This window comes from Neltuma alba, unplaced genomic scaffold, assembly GCF_004799145.2.
Source record: "Neltuma alba isolate B1F8T4 unplaced genomic scaffold, ASM479914v2 tig00001479_pilon, whole genome shotgun sequence".
Classification (NCBI taxonomy): Eukaryota; Viridiplantae; Streptophyta; class Magnoliopsida; order Fabales; family Fabaceae; genus Neltuma; species Neltuma alba.
In genome coordinates, this window is record NW_021632477.1 from 7,125 (window position 1) to 14,115 (window position 6,991).

The 6,991-nt window shown below is 35.6% G+C and overlaps 1 pseudogene; it reads left to right on the top strand.

Annotated features, from left to right (window-relative positions):
• The first annotated feature begins 670 nt into the window (after positions 1–670).
• LOC114757382 (dynamin-related protein 3A-like) lies at positions 671–6,142 on the top strand (annotated as a pseudogene).
• The last annotated feature ends 849 nt before the right edge of the window (positions 6,143–6,991 follow it).

The following is a 6,991-nucleotide window of genomic DNA, read 5'->3' on the forward strand; positions in this document are numbered from 1 at the left end:
TTTTTACATCTTTTTTATACTATATAATTGAGCTTTCTACATAATATTTTTATCTTTAGAAGCCCAATAAAAATAAACATTATAACATAAAAAAATTCATATAAAAAATTATAATATTTTTTTAAAAAAAGGGGAAGCGGGACATCCCTGTCCCGACAAGACCGGGACAGAACTGGGACAAGACGAGACAAGGGACAAAATCCCTGTCCCGTCCCTGTTCATCGGGATGGGCTTGTCCCGATCCCATCCCGTGAACACACCTGCAACACCGGTACTGAGAGTGTCCTCCACGTTTTGCGTGACTGTCGGAACACAACCCAGTCGTGGATGGAGATAATTGAACCAAAGCACCACCATCGATTTTTCTCCACTGATAGCTTACTCATTTAGAAGAAACAATTCTCTTGCTTCCTTTCTCTGTTAGGATGTTCAACTTTACGTATTGATGGAAAAATTTTTCCTTGGTATTATTTAGTAATTTCCTTTTACCACAAAAATGTAGGAAAAATTGCAAAGAGTGTTCGTGATCTTGAAATCTTCTTTTAAAAAGTCAATTAGGGGCTAGGCTTTGGAAGTTAGTTTCTGTCATTTCTATCATTGTTGGAAGTGAATACTTTGGTATCTGGTTGACTACTTGATGACAAAATACTTTGGGCTCATCTATTTGCAGATTCTTGCACAACATATCAAGGCAGTGCTTCCAGAGTTGAGTCCGGTCAGGGTGCCCTCCTTCTGAATGTTCTTTCAAAGTACTCCTCTGGTCCTTAATATAGGATCCAATAGTTGAGTTAGTTTTAGTCCTAAATATAAAAACCATTTCTCATATTTATCAATTTTCTCTAAATTACCCCTATAATACTCCTCAACCATAATCAAGTAAAAGAGGGAGATGAGGTATTAAGAAAGATGGTTATGGTGTTTTAGGAAAAATGTGTTACATTTTTTATAATTAACTAACTTACCTAACTTCCTTAATCTAATCAAATTAGTTAAATGGGTCTTATATTAAGCACCGGAGGAGTACTGTGAAGGTACCTTACTATTCCTACCTTCTAGATTCTTAGCTTCTTAACAACCTTCATGTCTGTTAACTGATATCCTATATTCCCACTAATACTTCCCTTCCTTTATAGTTTTTGACCGATGTTCCACATATAATTGAATTTACTGGTTTGGTAATGGTATTTCCAACCTTTTGTTGTTGAAACAGCATTCTCCTCCATGGTAGAGGGGAGAAATGAGGACATGTCTACAATTGAGCTTTCTGGAGGAGCAAGAATTCACTATATTTTTCAATCAATATTTGTGAAGTGCTTAGAGGTATACACATTTGTATTTACTTGAGCAGTCGTCATATTTATATCGATTCTATGCCAAAATCTGTGTGTATATACCTGAATTAATGCATTCTTGATCATGATTTACTTTGTATGCGTTGACAGCATGAAGATAAATAAAATCTTCTGCTTTAATCCATAGATAGTCACCAAATTGAGTGAAAGCTGGATACAAGGTATTGGAACTTATAATTCTTTTTACCACGTTTCACATGGACATTGAATTTAGACATCTAATCTGCATTAAAACGTTTTTGAAATAATCGAATCTCAAGTTTGCGGCTTCCCCGCTAAGGAATCTTACATATCAAAACCAGCATCAACTTCCCCCCAACGAAGTTGCTAATGTCTGAATCCGCATTCGTGTGTTTGATGAATTTGCAGATTGAAAAATAGACACCAAACAATATAAATTTTTTTTTGGTTTTATATAATGTTTTTGAAACTCATCCTGAATTCTCTAGCCATTTCAACAACAAAGTGGAGCAATCTGATCAATATTTCTAGCAAAGAAAGCAATGGGAATGGTTAAATGAACTATTGAAGTTGTTTATTTCATCCATGTGATTTAAGTGCTGGTGACCTAATCTATTTAGGATCATAATAAATATTACTGAAATCATTAAATGATTTTCCATGATCAATAGGTCAACAATTGGAATTCTTCCTTTCATATTCCATGGGATTTGTCTTCTTTTCGTCTCAAGAATGTTTTTCTTCATTTCGTGCGGAATGATGGTCGATTGAGTCTCTTGGTAACCCTTTTAGTGATATGAATATTTTTGCTTTTGTGCTGTGGCAATTTTAATTTTATTGAATATGGACGTCACACACAGGGTTGCATTCCCAAGAGCCATTAAGAATTCTAGACATTTTTTCTTTATTAATAAATTCTTTTCTTCAAAATCTGTCATATATAAAATGCAACAAGGCCTGTGGGACACACCTGAAACCATTGAATTTTTCAGTTCTCCCTTTCTTTTATAGCACTAGATAAAAAAAATTTATCTATGTTGTATTGTATTGAATTTGAACAAATCCCAGATGGGCTATTTCTTATTCAATGTAAACAGTCAACACATGAGACAAATAAACTTGGGAGAGGCTGTTAAGGTCAACATCTCAGCCTTAGTTATTGCGCGGAAACTGGATGTGATAAAACAGAATTAAAGCTTTTACATTGGATCAAAAACATATGCTGGTTTCTTTGAAACTGATGGGATTAAATGAACCTCGTAGGAAGTTGATCCGTGTGAGGATTTGACTGATGGTGATATTTGAACTGCCATACAAAACGCGACTGGACCTAGGTTAGCATTGTTTGTTCCTGACGTAGGTGTTGTTAGATTTCTTCCCCCCCCGGGGGGTTATTTCCTATAATTGTTTTTTAATGAAACCTTCTGAGCTCAAATTATTCTGGCTTCGTATATTAATTAAATGACTTTTGTTCCTTCTTAAGGACTCCCCCCCCCCCCCAATCTGTTTTCATGCAATTATGTGCCATTTGAAGTTCTTGTGAGAAGACAAATAGCTTAGCTATTGGATCCAAGCCTTCAATGTGCGAGGTTGATATATGATGAATTAATAAAAGTACCGCTTAACGGCTTGCCATTTCTGCTGCGCCTTACTTCGCTGTCCCATTGACATAGTTCTCTCTCTCTCTCTCTCTATATATATATATATTGTTTCTTCAGATCAGCCATTGATGTATGGTGAATGAACCTCAGCGATTCCCTTTCTTAAGAAAGGGAATTGATGAAGTCATATGGAACTTTCTGCGAGGTGATCTTGAACCCTCAGAGAATATGATTGGGCAAATTATTGAAATGGACGTATGTGGGAATCCAAATTCTTTTAAAGATAGAAGGGAGTATCCATATATGCTTTATTGGTTCTGCCTTCTCTATCTACTGCTATAATCATGTCATTAGTGGCCAATCAATGGTAGATATTCAAAATGCCGTAAATTTACAATGACAGATGCAGTAATACTTCTCACCCAAATTTTATTGGTGGAAGTAACTCATTAGAGATTGGAATGCGACAGATGCAGTCTTCTAGGGTTCCTGCCTCAGTTTCAAGGCAAAGGGTATCTATAATTGTCTATCACATCATTAAGTTTTATCCATATACGTCTATGTAGTGGATTATAATTTACTCTCACTCCTTAACATGTCTCTCCACCCTTGTTAATATCCAATAGGATCCCATGGAAACTGAGAGGGGGTCAGCCTGTGATAGGTCTCGAGGTATTTTTACAAGGCAAGCTAATGGATTCGTGGCTGATCAGGTATGTAATTGTCTTATCATTTCTTTTGGGGCCTGGAATCGTGTCTTGTCAATTAGAGTATATATTTTCCATCCATGAACACTTTATTTCTTTAGCTTTAAGGATTCAAGATATTTACCAGAGAATAAACTACATTTTACACTTTGTGAATTGGTTAAAGATAACCGCCCCTGGGGCTAAAAAAGAGAAAAACATTTTAATCTCTCATGCCTTTCATTAACTTCTTATGATTTGTTTAATTGCCACCTACCCACTTCAAGTCCTAGTAAAAATTGTCTAAGATGATTACCTATTTCATTAATGAAGGTATGTTTTACTTACACCCTGAACAATCTCATTATCTTTGGAGCCCGGCCCATTCCTTTGGATTAAGAGTGGAAACAAAAACTACAGACTTAACTTTGAAATGTTTTAAGCAATAAAATTTTTCATTTTTTCTAATCTGCCTTCCACTATGTTAGCCGGAGATGCTTTCTTTCTATGTGCTTTTGCTCTTAATTCCCTCTTTGCTGGAAAGGAAGATAGAAAGGAAGGGCGAGAACTTATTGTTTTAACACTTGCATAATTATTTTTGTTAAAATATAGATGAGAACTACTGAGGCAGCTCAGTGATAACAAATTGAATGATGCATTATGAACCACAGGTGGTCAATTTGTTTTGTATCAAATCATGGGTTAGACTGTAATTTTTACTTTCACTTAATTAACATGCCGTAGTTATCACTTAGTTCGTATGAAACTAATTATTGACAGGTTGTTCGTCGTGCATTGGATGTTGAAAGGGCTGCATCCTCTGGTAATCCTTTTTCAACATTTAATGTCTAAGTCTTCCGTGGATCGGTGATACGTCTTCATTCATATTATTTTTTGATTATTAAATACCCAGCGTGTTCTTTGGATTTACCAGTGAGTATTGGCATTATATAAGTTTTGTGATGCTCCTTTTTCTTTTCCAGGAACCTCCAGCAAATCAAGTTTGGTTATTTCATCCATTTTTGGTGGTGATAACTGTGCATCTGCAACAGAGAGTACAGCAAGTAGAGGACAAAGTGAAAAAGTTCACGTGATGGAACAGTCCTTCTCTATGATCCATTTAAGAGAGGTATATCTATTAATTTGTTAGTTGAATCAAATGCTACTTGCATGTAAATTTGCCTAATGTGCTTGGGTCCATGTAGCCCGCTCCTATCTTGAGGTCATCTGAGAGCAGTTCAGATGCAGAAGCTATTGAGATTGCAGCCATGAAGTTTCTTTTGAGGTCATGTCACGACATTGTTAGAAGGAATGTTGAGGACTTCGTACCAAAACAATTATGCACTTCTTGGTATTTCATGTCCTTCTACCAAGCTTTGCAAATTTCATGTTCATACTTTGATACTGCTATGATGATGTAGATTGGTTGGTCAGTTGCATTCATACCACAAGGATGGTAAGGATCATAGTCAGTGGCTGGTAAAAATATGTGATGAATATGATGGATATCATCTTACCTATGAAGTATGGAAAATGGTGGGTGTATAGTAAATACATTTGAAATCTATTAGGTGCTTCTTTTGTCTCATTCTAATAGCTGCCAGGCGGCATTCTTTTTGTGCTTAGACTAAATGATTTCAACCAATATTTTCATCCATGACGTAATGTGTTTGTGTATGTTTTTCTTTTTTAAACCTTTTAAATATTGACTATATTCTCTATTTCCAATCTGTTAGAACTATTAAGCGTTTGTATTCCTGAATTTCAAAGCTATTCAATTCTGACAATGCTGAACCATATGCAGGTAAACAACACAAAACGAAACCTGCACAATGTTTTTATTCAAAAGCTTTACAGGTGATTTACTGTGACCGTAGCCCTCTAAATTCATGGAAGTCTTCAAAGATCATCTGAAGTTTTGTCTTCATATAATCCTTCAAGGATTATCTGAAATTGTCTTGTTGACTGTGTTCTGTATGTTGCCATTTAGAGAGAACCTGTCTGAAGAGGTATTGCAAGAACCTCATGAGGTGTCTAGGAAAAGAAGGCACTGTCGAGATATGCTCCAAATTTATCAACAGGCTTTTAATGTGGGCAGTCAGTAGTCTTATCTAACCAGCAATAGCATCTAAATAGATTTCCATTCTGTTGTATGCGAAGTTAGGTTCTCCTCTAATTGAGATTGTTTTTCTGATGTTTCTTGTGATAATTATGATACATGGTGTTCATTTGCTCGATTGGGTACTCTTAATTATGTTTCCATTCTGTCTCTGTTATTATTTGGAGTAATGAAGTGTGGCTGGCTCCTGGTAGCTGTATTTCCTTTTGGTAGGAGTTGAATGGACTACCTCTTGAAGCTGAAACAGTTGAAAGGGGTTACAGGTTGTGTAAACCAAGTGGTCAGCCTAATATTCGTCGAATGCCGACTTTATCACCAGGTTCTGCAAGCAGTTGTAGAAGGTCTTCTCACTCTGGGGAGGTTCAATCGCCACTCCATGCTAATTCAGATTCCAATGGAGTTGCGAGGCCATCGGGCTATTAATCTGCGGTTGATCTATGAACTGGCTGAGCATGGCTGTTGAGCTGGCTAGGAGGAAGTTGTTAACCCCCCCCCCCCCCCAAAAAAAATTTTAGTGTTAAAAGTTGCTGCTTTGTTTTACAAAAGGTTCTCTTTTGTCCCTTGATATAACATTGGCTTTATTTGCAAGGCTCTAAAAAAAAAAAAAAATAGCAGGCGCCGATTTTTTCCCATTTGTAGGAAACGGTTTTCAATAAATGATATGCGTGTATATCTTCGAACTTTTTGCTGCTGAGGTCTGATATTATTCGTAACATATTTTGTGGTTGAGTTTGGTTTTTAGTTGCTGTGGTTCCCTTAAAGAGATAACAGCAGACAACTTTGTCATTATTATTATTTTTTTTTTGGCGGATTTTTTTTCCTTAATCTAGGTATTTGACTTAAAAAGTTTTAAAATGGCCAGGATAAATAAAGCAATTCAATGCCCTTGATGTGTGAAAGGCCAAAGAGTAGCTTCATAAAAGATCAGTGAATTGTAAAAATATATATATTTATTCGCTAAAAGATCTAATACTTCTATAAAGTTTGAATCAGTCCCCAGTATTTTGAAATTGAAATTCAGTCTGTTTTAATTTTTAACATTGAATCTTTTTTTGTCGTTACTTTTGTCATTAATATGCAAAACCTCCCCGTATTTTCATGCAACCTTGGTGTTTTAAAAGTCTGTTCTTGTCGGCCCCAAAAAAAAAATCTATTTTTTTTCCTATTTATTTGATGTCTATCAAAGTGAGTTTTATTGATAAGACGATTCTGCTATCATTTCTAATACATTAAATTAAAATAGTTATTTTACAATCTTATCATCTTTCAATC